The following is a 15004-nucleotide window of genomic DNA, read 5'->3' as shown; positions in this document are numbered from 1 at the left end:
AACAGCGCTGACAGTAACTGACACTGCTCCAATGGCCTTCTTTTAAAACACTGAAAACGAACTGTTCTCATGTATTTTCACAAATTCAAAGTTTAACTAAAGTTCTTTGCTAATGTCCACAAGCCAGCTGATAATAGACAGCAGAGAAATAGGAGTCAGGTGTGGTACCACACACCCATGATCCGCATCTGTGAGACTGAAATAGGAGGGTTATGGGGGGTCAGGCAGGCCGGGTCTACTCAGTGAGGACCCATCTCAAAGCAAAAATGAAGAAAGAGGACTAGTTAGGAGATTAGTCAGGAGAAAGAGGACTAGTCAGGAGATTGCAGGGTACTCATACGTAGGACAGTAATACAGCTGTACTTATATGCTGCTCAGTAACAATAGTAGTTACTTACCATTACTTGGATAAACAGCAGACTCACTTATTTAAGGCAGAACAGGCTTTCTGCAGAGAAGCCAGTGTAACAAGCACACAATAGAGAGCCCCCAACTTCCAGGCCTTCAGAGACGTCTTACCATGCAGCTGTGACTGCAGATGCAGTTCGCTGCTGTTTGCTTCTCTGTCCAACTCAAGCATGAGATGAAAACTGAAGCAGGCACCACTGACTATCTTATGTGTGACGCAGCACAACTCCCAGACCTTGTTACCTTTTAACTCTTGTGGCAGGATGACCTTGTACAGGTCACTTCCCAGCCTGCTTTCTCAGCACTAAAGCAGAAAACTGATGGTGTCAAGTAGTGCCGATTTCAGCATTCAAGAGGCAAGGGGAGAGTGAGAGGGCTAAAGTGTGAACGGATTTTCAACAAAATGCCTGAAGCCAACTCGTAAACCCGTCCCCCAAAAGCCCTAGGATTATCTCCTAAAGGTTGGACTCACTGAAATGATCAAGACCCACTTAAAGCAAATATCATTTCACAATTTTCTCTCAATGTTTGACCAAAAGATGTGGCATTACTTCTGGGATGGGCTTTACATTGTTGAAAAAGAACCATCAGAAAAGGATGCTTCGGTAACATACGGAATAATATCCACTGCTCTCTCTACAGTCTTACACTTTTAGGTAGCTTAGGCCATATTCAGATAAAGTACAGACCATATGATCAATATACATATACATATATATGTTATATATATGTATATAATATTATACATATAATGTTAAATTTCAATAACAGAAATCATATAATTTGGGTCTTTTGAGTTAAATCGACATTACAACAAAAGACTACATACATACTGAATTCAGAAGGAGGATTAAAACTCATCTATCGAGCCTCTCAACTTACAAGTGATAAAAAAGGATAAAAAGAAGTGCCTTGGTACCCTAATTCCATAATCTCACATTCAATCAGTTACCAAGCTTGAAATCTAACGTTCTCCCACTACTGTGCGAAGACTCCCCTGCGGAGCAGTTCTTATCCTCCATGCGTGGCTGGTACGAGGCCTACTCATCGAGGTCTCATCAGGCGGGGAGGTAGGTGAGGGTCTGCATTCATGGAGCACTGTCATTCTTCACCACAGCTCACAGGCTCTGTCTCAACAGAGGCAGTGAAGCAAGAGCACTTCCAACAGAGGGAATCTATGGAAGCAATCTAGAATGGTCCGGATACCATCAAAACAAGAACGACTGGTCAAGAGCCCATCTGAGCATGCACTCAAGTACAACACAGCATTCATTAGATAGCCTCTCACCAAGTAGGAGCTAAACACATAATATGTATGTATAGTTCATGTGACATGGAATTTAAAAAGTCATCTAAGTATTTGAGCATATACAGACATATTTATATATATCCATTGGAAATTTCTGGAGAAATAGAGAATAACTCCTTGGGAAGTAAGGTTCAGGGGACTAGTAATAAAGAGACTGTCAAATATGCTTTTATATTCCTTCATATTTTTACAAGTTTGATCAATATAAACAAATCCAAGGTGCTCTTTGACAATAATAGAACAGCAGCAACAGCAGCAGCAACAGCAGCAGCAACAGCAGCAGCAACAGCAGCAGCAACAGCAACAGCAGCAGCAGCAGCAACAGCAGCAGCAGCAGCAACAGCAACAGCAACAAGGTGTACCGGAGCAGAGGGGAGCTGAAAGCCCAGGCAGCAACTTCTTGGTGAGGAAGATGAAGGAACTCTCCCAGCCCATGCCTAGCCATACTTGCCCATCACAGCTACTTCTCTAGAGAAGACCTTCCAACCTTCCCATGTCGGAGTGTGTGTGTGTCAGTTTTCCTGAACAAGGTATGGCATGAATGAGGAGAAATATGTCCAGTATTCGTACAGCAAACAGGAAAGGTGTGAGGACAGGTACATATAGGGCCTGGTAAAAATAGCTACTCTATTCTCTTTTTATATAATGTAATTTTAAGAAAAATAAGAGTGTTAGTAGATATTAACTACTATTGATTTTTAAATAAAAGTCCCAAATAAAAACACATTTTAAAATAATTTAATCTCACAATTAACAACAACCTGGCTACCAGGCTTGGCTTTGGCACAGCTGTGAAAGCTTAAGTCCAATGCTCTTCCCCACAGGTAAAGCACAGCACAGTGGGCCAGTACACTTAGACTCAACACTTTTCAAAATGAAACAGAAAATGCCAGATTGTTTTCTATATTACAGGAAAAGTTTATTACCAAGATAAAGTGATACATATGTGGGTTGGGTCTCAATGAAAAATATATTGGAGGAAAGTTTAAAAGATACTTAGTCAAGTCCATACAAACAGCAACTGCAGGCTGAGTCCAGACGGTACTCAAGGAAGGCACACAGTTACACCAGACAAGCCGGCTGCATTTCTACTTGGAATCCATTTTCTGGGTGAGCTGACACATAGCATCCCAGGTACTAGAACACAAACGTCTTTAAGTTCCTGAAAGCTACATCTAATGCAGGGCTTTAGTTTTCTTGTCATTTATAAGAATGAACCTAAATTGTGAGCTAAAGAATCTTTGCTCAGTTCTAATACATTCTCTACTGATGTTTCTGGTTTTTCGTTACAAAGAGATTTAGAGCCCTCTAACCTGGGAAGTATCTACGAGTGCTAACCCGGATTCCTAATTTCATAGGTGAAGAACATAGTGTCCAAAATAAGCTCATCTCTTGATTGCCTTCTCAGTGACAGCAGACTTACTTTATTCTTCCCTTCTGGCCAAGTTAGAAGACAGTTAACTTACAAACAAGTGACAGAGGAAGCTGAAGCAAGGTGTTGGCAGGAAGTTTAAGAACAAAAAAGATGACACAATGTCACGCCAAAAGCTCTAAAGAAATCTGCGGGTTTCAATATCTGAATATGATTTTGACTGGGGCAGGCTGTTAAACTTGCTTGCACTGAATGGGTGTGTCTACCCCTGAAAGGACATAGTGAACAATAACACAGAGATCCATCACAAACCCCAGCCTCTCTCGACATGCCCACATCGGTCAGTACACTGTCTCTCTTGACATGCCCACTTCGGTCAGTACATAATTGAACACTTTATAGGCATTGAAAATCCAGCTACAAACAAAACCCAGACTTCTGAGAAGAGAGGGTGAAAAAAAATTGCTCAATACAGACCTCACTGAACAATAATTCTCCTACAGTTCAACTCACCATTCACGTCACAAATTCTAGAGAGAACACAGAGGCACGGAACCAACAGAACTGCCCAGGCATGGAGCAGAACTCTGGGCTGCAGCCTGCCCCAACTCTTCCAACAAATACCCAACAGCAACAGGACAAAGCATCATTATGACAGAAAGAAAGGCCCTTTAGAGGCTGCCTTTTTTTTAATTCAATGAACCCACTCTTACACACAAAGTTCATGTCACGATGTCTCGAAATGCAGTGCTGTCCAATTATGCTGTAAAAGTGACTAATAAATTCAGTACAAAACCCTCCTGTTAGCACTTTACTGTTAGACACTTGCACACTTGGTAGACTACTAGTATTTTCCTTCCTTTAAATAGTCAATGATAACCACAAAGAGTTGAAAGCAAGACCAAGTAGATCGATAGCATGAGAAAAAGCAGACAAATGACCTAAAATGACGAGCTGAGCGAGAAGCCACAGCTTACTTCCCAAGTACAGCGTGCTGCTGGTGACTGGCACAGGGTTAGCCAACCTCCTCAGCTTTGCCACCTAGGCTAGGAGCTCTTGGTAATTGAATACACAAGCCACTACTTACAAAACCCCCGATGCCTCTGCACATTTCTGAAACTTGTTTCCGTGTGGCAATTCTGATGCAACGCTGCCCTAAAAATGATCTTTGTTTTAAGCAGCAAGATATCCACACAATGTGGTTAGTGCAAGGGTGGAGCCCGCTCTGGGGGAAACAACACACCCAGACAGACTTCAGTCAGAGCAAACTGCACATTAATATTGCCACAGCATTTTCCAGGGCCCCAGAGTCAAAATTCATTGGTTAATTCTTCTCAAAGAGACAGGAAAAGTCCATGTCTGCAGATCGGCTTTCCTGCCCCCCACCGTGGCATCAGCGACAGGCCCATTTCTTGCTGAGAAGAGATAGACTCATTAGGCAGCCCATGCTGCTCAACCCTCACACGGGTGGGTGGAAGTCAACTACTGTTAAGGAAGTCCAACCATGCCAGCTTCTAAGTTTAGCAACAGCAGTTTTTACATATCTCAAGGTGTCAGAAACATCGCTGGCTCTAGAATATTACTTTAGGGGACTTGAACATAACACAAACTATTTTTTCCTCCTTACCAATCCTCTACTTTTAGCAACATCGAAACAATAAAAGCATTACATTTCCAATTAACAAGAGTTGTCTTCAAAACAAGGATGTCAGACTGAATAGATGGCTCCCTAGGTAGGGTCACTTACTGCTACAACTCTGATGACTTTAGTGTAATTCCTAGAACACACACAGTGGACTTCTACAAGTTGTCTTCAGACCTCCATACATGAGCCCATGTATGCAAACACACACATACACACACACACACACACACACACACACATGAAAAAAGAAAAAATTAGAGAGGCTTCACAACTCTCATGAAATTAACTCAATGTGATCCCTAATCTGGTGTGGTTTTGACCTACCAGATACTGATATTTCATCCCTACAGAGAGGTGCCATGTTCTAGAGTTCTCTTTCAAATGGATGTGGTCAGAAATGTCTGCTCTGAATGTGCTCAGAAATGCCTCTGAAGACCTCAGGCAAACCCAGATCCACTAAATGCCACACACAAAATGACATGGAAGGATAATTTAGTGTCTGCTTCCTGCCACACAATCTACAGAACAACATGTAGCATCAGCCTTATCCACCCCATGCACACCTGAGAAACCTCTGCAGCTCACAAACGTCTTTGTCCCCAGAATTAAATACCCCTGAATCATGGAAAGTTAAAAAGATTCTTGGTTTAATTTTTACCTTAATATTTGTTTGTTTGGTTTTTGAAATAAGGTGTCTACGAGTAACCTGGACTACCCTGGAACTCATTCTCTAGACAGGATGGTCTTGAACTCAGAGATGCACCTGACACTGCCTCCTGAGTTCTGGGCTTAAAGGTGTGGGTTACCAGAAAGCTTATAAATTTTTTAAAAAAAAAATATATATATAAAGGGAAAAGGATATGATTTATGGACTTTCTCTGGTATGTCATTGAATGTGTACATACAAGAGAAAATAATTTTGTTGATGATCACTAAAATAAATCATACTTCAAAAAATTTCACAATAATCTATTAACAAATTTTATAAGAATTTTAGTTTAAAATTTTATTATATGACTTTTTCCAAATAAGATATTCGATAGAATACAAATATAAGTACTATATAAAAATCTTTTAAAATAATTTTCAGTATTAAATTTATTATAAACAATAACTATTTAATTGGTTTTGAACAAATACCACTTTCTGCACATATGCATTCAGAGGCTCAAGTTAGTTTTTCATTCTGTAATCATACAATTAAATAAGTCTCTCTGATTAAAATATCAGAGAGATATTTTAAAAGCATGTTTTTTTATGTTGCCATGAATTATTTACATATAATGTAAAACAAACAACAGAAAAGGTTTTGAGAGAAACCCAGGAAAATGTTTAATGATCAATGTCTTATTACCCTCCACAACTGTTATACCCTCATATTGGAAGGACAAATCACTACGGAATACTGGACATCTTACTATTCTGAGAGGTGGCCTGGAACCCCCTCTTTAAGGACCTTATGGAGGGGGATATTCACTACCTTAGCCTTTCTGGGATTATGAGGTCACCCCTGACATGAAACGGTAACCATTCCAACCCTCCTTTCATAGTGCAGGCCCCTGGTTAGTTACTGCCCACCATCTGTGTAATCGTGAGTCACTTGCTACCAACCTCTGTCCCTTATCACATCACCCAGGACTGCACAGCCCAAGGTGCCAGCTTTTATTACTTACTAGAAGAATCTTCTCTTAATACTTTTGGATTCACACTGTTGGAAATGTTTGTTTCCAAGTCAAAATTCACTTTCACAGCTGCAAAGGAAATGACGGGAGAAGAAAAAAGCAGCCAATATATATCAGCAATTAATTCCATCCACAGCTGCCCAGCTGTTTGTGCGTGGAAAATCAGTCTGTTTCCTTTTGGGGCTTTCAACGACTGAAAACTGATACTGACCATCCAGAGGCATGAGCTGCCTGTGATGTGTCGGGAATGTGCCTAGGATCCCAGTCAGGAGACAAAATGAAATCCAGACTCTGTTTTCTTGGGGCTTGTCATTATTATTTCATAGTTTTAAAAACTCAAAAATACCCCAATCACAGAGAGAAGAAATACATTTTAAGAATTCTCATTTCTGGGTGTTACCCTTCCAACAGAGAGGAAAATCCGGCAGTGGCATCAGATTTAGTGACAAGAATAGACACACTGATCTACTGGCATAGACAAGGTGTGACATTCTTAGGAACCCACATGGCCCATAGTTAAATAAGGTTAATACTTACTTGCATACACACAGACACACACACAGACAGACAGACAGACACACACACACACACACACACACACACACTCCTAAACGTCCAATGTAAAAGCTCTCAGGAAATGGTACTTATACCACAATCACGCAGTAAAGCAAGTTTTTCTAGTTAGTTCAGACATTATTTGACATGCACATATATCTGTCATTTCAAAGATTAACATATTTACAGATCCAATCTTCTAGGGTAATGGTCAAGGAGTGGGACTTTCTTTCCTTCCGCTCATCAGCTTTGTGAATTTTAGTGAAAGCATCTTGAATGCCAGAGGGCTTAACAACCACAGTGTGGGATCATACAACTCAAAAGGGAGCCTACACTCAGGGTTGGAGAGATGGCTCAGTGTGTAAGAGGACCGGCTGGTCTTTCAGAGGACCTGGGTTCAATTCCCAGCACCCACATGGCAGTCCACAACTGTCCGTAACTCCAAGACCTAACACTCACACAGCCACACATGCAGGCAACCAGTAACACACATAAGACAAAAGTTCAAAAGAAAAGAAGCCTATGCCCTCTCTCTGCCCTTCAACTCTCACTTTATCTTAAAGGTTTGTCATTTAAATCTTGTAACATACCATTGCTATATTATATTTTCATGTATAAAATAAATTAATTTTCAGTAGATAAAATGGCTATGACTAGTTATTATGAAAGTTAAAAGAAAAAGAGGCATAAAAACTAAAATATATTTTAGTTTTATTGTTGTTTTTGCTTTTTTTTGTTTTGTTTGTTTTAATGAAATGAGAACCCTGCTCTCTGACTGAATCTTAATCAAGGGCACTCACCTTTCTGTTGTTTACCACTCCAGGTCAGCTCGTAAGAGTTCAGGTATGCCCAACCCGGTACCCTCTCAAACATAATATACATGGGGCATTCATTCTGCCCCTGCAACCTGACCAGGGTCTGGTACCAGAACTCAAGCCAGCGTAATAAAGACATTGCCTCAACTCAAGTCCTGAAGCCTGGAGCTTTGTTTGTTAAATGAATGCACTTTAAATATGTGGTAGACTGAAAATAGAATACACTATCAAAAATAGGCCTTTTTCCTTCCCAGTAAATGTCATCTAATTGAAAACATACAGGGAGAAAGAGAATTATCTTTGCTCATGTGACATTACCTCTAGAAGTATGGTATAACCATTAGCGAAAACCTTTGTCTGGCAAGATCCAGCTCTGTGGGACGCTCAGCCTAGCTTACAATACCCAGGGGAAGGAACTCCCCCACCTACAAGATGGCTAAGGAGAGCTGGATCTGCGTAAGCTGCTTATCAGACTAAACTGTGACAGGCTATGGGCTGGCCTAACAGTAACAAGACTCTTCATGAAGGCCTTTGATAGGAAATCTAGAAATGTGTTTCCAGTAATTAGCTTACTATAATTTTTAATTTTATATCTATTACTTTGTTTTTATGTGTATGTGTTTGTATGTGTGTATGTACACATGTGTGCAGGTGCCTGTGGAGGACAGGTTTCTAAATCTCCTGAGCTGGAGTTACGAATGGTTGCCGTCAGCAGACTGGAACAGCCCAATCTGGTTGCTGGGAACCAAACTGAGGTCTTCTGGAAGAGCAGGACATGCTCTTAACTGTTGAGCCATATTCTAATTATATCTTTGCTATTTCATTGTAAAAACTAACTAAGGTGGAACACTCAGCGAGAAGGCCAGGTGCCAGCAGAAGATGAGACGTCAGAAGACAGCAGGGTGTAGTGACAGGCCTGGCACAGAAATGAGAACACAGGATGCCATCAGAGGAGTGCCACCAAAACAAGGGAGACTGTTGTGTGCCTCACATACAACCCTACAGCAGAGACTGGAACCAGAGAGGTTAAGCAAGCAGGGCTGTGCCACCAGTGGAATTGGATAAAAAAATCAGGCTGTGGGTAGGTGAGAGGTTTCTGCGGTGGAGGGCTTGGTATCCAGCCTCATGACTTGGGTTTGATTCCTAGGGCCCCAGGGCAGAAGGAGAGAACCAACTTCTACAAGTTACTCTCTGATCTTTGAAACCACCCCATAAAACCTGTAGTAGTAGTAGTAGTAATAGTAATAATAATAATAATAATATGGTAATAATAAATCATAGGCCATTTTTACAATAGGCCTATTTTATATTTAGACTCTTGATTAAAGAAAGCTCAGTTTGGGGGACAAACTGTACAAGAGACTTAGCTAAGGGAGTAAAATTCAAAAGGTACCCCAAGCCAACGTCTGATAGCGGTGAGCTCCAGGCAGGGGTCAGCTTCACAGAGCCGTCTTCGGTCAGTGGCTCCAGTCAGAGATGCTTCTGAACGGTGGGGGTGGGGGTGGGCGTGGGGGTGGGGGTGGGGGTGGGCGTGGGGGTGGGGGTGGGCTCAGGAGAAGCTTTGACTTTTCTCAGGGTTTCTGCTTCTCAAGAGGGGCCATACCACAAGGCAACCCTTGGTAACTTAGAAGACAAGTTACCCCTCTGAGCTTGTGAGTTAAAACTCCTGTCTGATAAAACCTCTGCTACATCCTCTAATTTCCCATCTGGGGAAGACAAAGGTTTTACTTACTCATCCTGTGAAGATGGGTTGCAAAGGACAGCAGCCACTCTACAGTGAGAAGCCTCAAGCTTCACCGCCCTCTGCTCACGTCCAGCATGGCACTCCTTACGTCTATTCACGCCTCTCCACTCACTGGCATATCTGATGCTGAGCAACTTGAAGGCAGGGCCACTTAGCACAAATACTCTGGATGCTACTGATGCCCTTTGCTTCTGTAATGCTCTGGTAGACTACTAATTGTTAAAAGAGAGAATCCAGGATTCAAAAGTAGGCAGGACATAATGACATGAACACCTTTAGTCAAGCACTTAGGAGGAAGAGGTAGGTTGATTCTGTGAGTTAGACAGCCTGGTCTATGTAGCACGTTTCAGGTCAGCCAGAGCTACACAATAAAATCCTGTCTCAAGACAAAACAAACACAAACCACTCAGAGGCTTTAAAATGTAGCAATTCTAAAAGAGGAAGTTAAGGATGAATGAAAGATGATCAATGTTTAAAATAGGCCATTTTTTCTGGACCATAACAAAACAAGCCTACCAAGGTAGACAGCAATATTTTGCAAATTATTAATTGTAGAGATTAGCTGTCATCCCCATTTTCAGACAAAAGTTAGACTAGTAAGATTGTACTATATCGCCAAGGTTGCCAAACCTGAGGTGCAACAACAAAGCAGGTTTTGGCTCTTTGAAAGCAATGACGACAAAGACTACAGAGGAAAAGAAGACAGGCCCGGCTGGAGAGAGAGCTCAGTAAGTAAGCTGCTAAGCTCTCCTCCAGCAGCAGCCTCAAGTTCAGGTCCATACCCATGCTACACGTACCTGGAAGTCCAGCTCCAAAGAGCCCAAGGCCCTCTTCTGGCCTCTGTATGCGCGCAAGCACACATTTTTTTTTTTAAGACAAAAAATAAAAGAGAAGAGCAAATAAATTATATACTGTTAAAAAATACCCCAAGATCATAGGTCTAGCGGCTTATTAACTTGTGAGGCTGAGTTGAAGTGTTTTTAAGTTCCAGTATTAAGAGACTTGCATGGCACGTACAAAGTCCTACATTAATTCCTACTGCACAAAATAAGTAAATTTATGAATAAAGTAAACAATAAGAATACAGAGTCTGGGATGTAGCTTAGTGAGAGAGTACTGGTCCAGGCTTTCTCAGGTTCAGAGTGGGATTCACTATCATTTTTGAGCTGGAGGGTCTCACCCTGTAGTCCTGGCTGATGTCCAAGTCTCTATGGGACCCAGACTGCAATGACTTCTTTATCCTTCTGCTTAAGTCTCCCAGGTGATGAGATAACAGACAAAACAGAACCACAAAAACAATTGCACCCGGCCGGCCGTGAACAGAGACCTGCCCCGCGCCTTTCTGTGGGACTCTAGTCAACCTTCTGTGAGGCACACTGCTAAAGTTCCAATACTGACAAGTCACCAAGCAGCGCCCTCCTTCCGATGCTGTCCTCAGGTGCTGATCTGTGCTCTTCTCCAGAGGACAGAGAGAGCTTAGACACTTTCTCACACCTCCACCCCCATTCTGCAGCCCATGCATAATTCTGTCTTCAGCTAAAAATATCCTGAGGTGTTTTCTCATTCTATAGCTGGTAGGTTTGTCAGCTACTGGGCAAACTGGCAGCATGAGAGGAAAAGAAATCAAAACAAAAATGTTTTATAAACATAGCTCTGATGTGAGTTTTGCCCCTGGGTATTACTAAAGTATCAACTTGCTCTATGGTAAATCTACATTTACTTACCAAGCACTCACTTTGACAAGATGTTTAACACTTATGTGTAAAGTCCAACTTGCTAAATCAATTCACCAATAAGATATTGTTTCTACATTCTGCTTGAATTCATTTATTCTGCTAACAACAATTTATTGCACACCTACTATGCACCACAGTCTCATGGCAGAGACTGCAACAAAAACAAAAACAAAACAAAACAAAACAAAACAAAACAGAGTGTTCTTGACCCTAAAATATTATCAACTTAGTAGTGTATAGGAGGAGAGGGTAACTTCTGAGACAGCAGTAATCGTGTATTGTTGTGGTACCAAGCATGGATCAGAGATTCAGAGAAAAGACCCAGCGGGAAAGGTTCCGGGGTCCTATCGAGGGGGAGGGAAAAGACACGCAAAGACAACATACTTCTTAAAGTTGTATCTTATACATACCATTACTTTACACTAAAACATGTGCTACTGCAATCGGTGCTAAAGAAACTGTCACTAGTTAACAGTGTATCGTGCTTGTAAAATTTCACTTACAAGGAGCCCACACTCTATTAGCAACTTGCACAATTCTATGTCATATGCTTATACTGGTACTTTAACCTTTGACCTACATGCTAAGGAAAGAAATCCAGGAGCCATTTACACGCTTTTTGGGAACAATCCCTGTTTTTACCCTGGGCTAAACAATGACATACAAATAGTGCAGTCAATGAATTACTTATTACTAGGTAACTAATAAATTAAGCTGGCCAAACTGTAGTCTGCCACACGTCGGCACTTCACGGGGCACAGGAAGGCTGCAGGTTGATCCCAAGTTCAGGAGACTGAGGCACACTCAATGCAGGAAAGCAGATAAGTCAACAGGCTGAAGGCCTTACAGGTATAAAGCCTAACATTTTATAGGAAGGGCTGAAGAGAAGGGAAAAGATGCTGACAGAACACCTAAGCAATTCACTTTTGTGGACTGGGAAAAACAACATCTGGAGTGGGCTGGGAATGTAGCTGAGTGACAGGCACAGCCCTAGGAAATAAAAGGGGTGAGGGCTAAAAGGATGAAAAGAATTCTCTTGTAAAATTGAAAGGAATTATGTCAAATTCCTGATGATTAAATATTTTGACCAAGTTACTTTTGATATGAACATTTAATATCTACGTTCACACAGAGAATATACATGCTCCCCATTTTAATGAAGTTAAAGAACATAATGATCATTTGCAGCATACCATCATGAGAAAAAATGATTTAAAATAACTAAATCATGTCTCTAACAAAAGAGAAACTAAGGTAGAGTTATTGATATTATGTGAATTCTTCAGAGTTTTTGCCAGGTTCTTTTAAATATAACCTCCCCTGCATTTAACCACATAATCCTGGGGTAGAGCCAACTCTGGAGACCAAACAGTTTGCACAGGCAAAAGTCATTCATAACTGATTCACATTTGTGAGTTCACACCTGAAAAATGTAAGCTCTAATAAGGGGGAAAACTTGCCTTTTGAAATGTTCACACAGAAAAGTTTAATCCTGGGGCCGGAATCTCTCAACGACACACACGTATCTTTAAGACATCAGGTAAGTAACTTCCTCAGAATGCACAGAAGAAAAGCCAGGCCACAAGACCAACTGCTTCTGGGGGAGGGGTGCACAAACTGGGTGGTGTAAGAGAGGCAGAGAGAGGGTGGCGATCACCCTCGTGGTGGCAGGAGATAAGAAGATCGAATGTGGTGGGCCACACCCACAGGAGCTGGGCGGCTGACTTCAAGGGGTGGAACATTGAGCAAGTGAACAATTTTGGTTTTGTTTAGCTCAAAGGTTGCACAATCCTACAAGTAGAGAGGAAAAGAGAAGGGGAGTTTTTAGCATAGAACAAGTTGATTGTATATCGCTTTAAAAGTATGTGAAAAATGAATAACTAAATCACAGAACTAGGATAAAGGGAGTCAAAGCAGATATAACAGCATTTTTAGCATTTCATAAAGGCAGCAAGTATGTCTCACAGAGGAAAATGAAAAACTGAGACCTTAGAGAAAAGTAAAAGTCTATGTTAATTCAGGACATTATTATTTCATGAAAATAAAACTTTTTACTCCCGTGAACTATGCCATTCTTGAAGTAGCAAGGCCCAAATACGTTATACTGACAATAATTTGGGGTATCTAGGTTAAGTACAACTCTTTGGTTCTGATTTTAAATCTGGCAGCTTATAGAAACAGCAAGTCTCGATGGCTAGGCATGTAAAATGTATTTCAAGATAAGGAGAACTTGGCTTTGCTGGGCTCCAAGCTAATCTGCACCGACTCTCTCCACTCCTTTTAACTGATTCCCATAGCTTCAATACAGCACGTGACAAAACAGGGTGGGTAGAGAAGGCCCAAGCTACCTTTGGAGTTGGTTTTAAACCTGAAGTTCCATGGAAAGGGTTCTACTTAGTATGTCTAAGGCCATGTGCCTGACAAGAGGAACACACACACACACACACACACACACACACACACACACCATCCCAACCAACCAACCTGTGAATGGAAAGCAACTATTACTACACTTTTTGTTTTTCAGTTGTGTGGCTAGAAGACGAACTTTAGAAAGGACTTCTGTGGGAAGCAACCCCTCCCACCCCACCCCACCCCCGCTTCAACTTTGAGTTCTTCCATTTGCTACACTCTCAGAAGGAGAGTCAGGGAGCAGGGACGCTTTGGGTCGTTCCCAGTGAGGAGGTAACTTCAAGCTTTTCATTCCTTGTGGACAACTTACTACATTAATCAGCCCTGGTCATTCTTGGAAGCACTGATTCCTATTCGTCTACAGACCTGGAGAAAGGTACCAGGCATTCAACAGTGTTTGCTTTTCCTGTGACACAGAAGTCAACCTGAACCTGAGAAGCAGAAGCAGTTGGTGCACACAGACGAACATGCTTAACGTAGCGCAGAAGCGGCTCTCGCACTAACACTCTGCTCAGACTAAAAACAAAAAAGTGTCGCTAACGCTGAAGAGCAGACTGTGACCTCTTCCGGTGTCAAGTCAGGCAGAAGTGCTTTTTGTTTGGTTTGGTTTGATTTGGTGAGGAGTGCTGGAAACGGAACCCAGGCAAGTGCTCCACCTCTGAACACAACCAGGCTCTGAAAATAAGTCTGACTATAAAGTCATTTCCAGAAATCCTAGACATTTAATTGCATCCCAATATAAACTGCCTAAACCGTAGAGAAGGATAACGGCTCAGGCACAGCCAGGAACTGGGAGCTGTATCCTTCTAACTGACAAATGGAGGAGGGAATGCAGAAATTCTTTCTTTCTTCATGTGTGTTTTAGATAATTATTTTATGTTAACTAAAAACAATTTTTAAAATTCACTAATAATTTAGGGTTGAAGAAGATGACGGCAGGAAGCTGGAGTCATGAAGAGTCACATCACTAGTCAGCAATGACAGAGACCCAGGCAAGCTGAGGCCGCAGCATCTCAAGTCCCAGGGAGGCCTGATTTACAAAATGAGACCGAGTTTCACAAACGTGTGTCTACTAGCACAGGGACAAAGGAAATGTTAAAACAAACAGGCAAACAATTGAAACAGAGGCAGGCATGGTAGTGCATACTGTCCAGACGCTCTGCGGATGGGGCATGGCTGAGACAGGAAGTGAATAAGCCTTCTGCCCCCTATCTTCCCGAGAACAGCGAGTGGAAAGTGGCGGAGCTTTCCTAAGACCCTGGAACAGGTCTTCTGTCTTCCACAAGGACTTTTTTAGCTTTCTATCTGGAATTTACAGACCAGGGG

At 41.7% G+C, this 15004-nt stretch overlaps 1 protein-coding gene across 12 annotated transcripts in view; it reads right to left on the bottom strand.

The window, feature by feature from the left end:
* Positions 1-15004, bottom strand: part of Add3 (adducin 3 (gamma)) — a 106884-nt gene that overhangs the window by 48697 nt on the left and 43183 nt on the right. For 2 of the 12 annotated variants that reach the window (XM_030250963.1, XM_030250960.1), the window contains exon 1: positions 4177-4315. The exons of 8 other annotated variants lie outside the window; for them this stretch is intronic. The gene's annotated coding sequence lies outside the window, so the exon portion shown is untranslated. Of the gene's footprint in view, positions 1-398; positions 685-4176; positions 4316-12726; positions 13185-15004 lie in introns of those variants that run through there. 2 more of the 12 variants (XM_030250964.1, XM_030250959.1) reach the window with 2 other exon arrangements.

The sequence above is a fragment of the Mus musculus genome, chromosome 19 (genome assembly GCF_000001635.26).
Source record: "Mus musculus strain C57BL/6J chromosome 19, GRCm38.p6 C57BL/6J".
Taxonomy (NCBI): Eukaryota; Metazoa; Chordata; class Mammalia; order Rodentia; family Muridae; genus Mus; species Mus musculus.
Note: the sequence above shows the minus strand (reverse complement) of the source record. Positions and strands in the feature narration are given on the sequence as shown.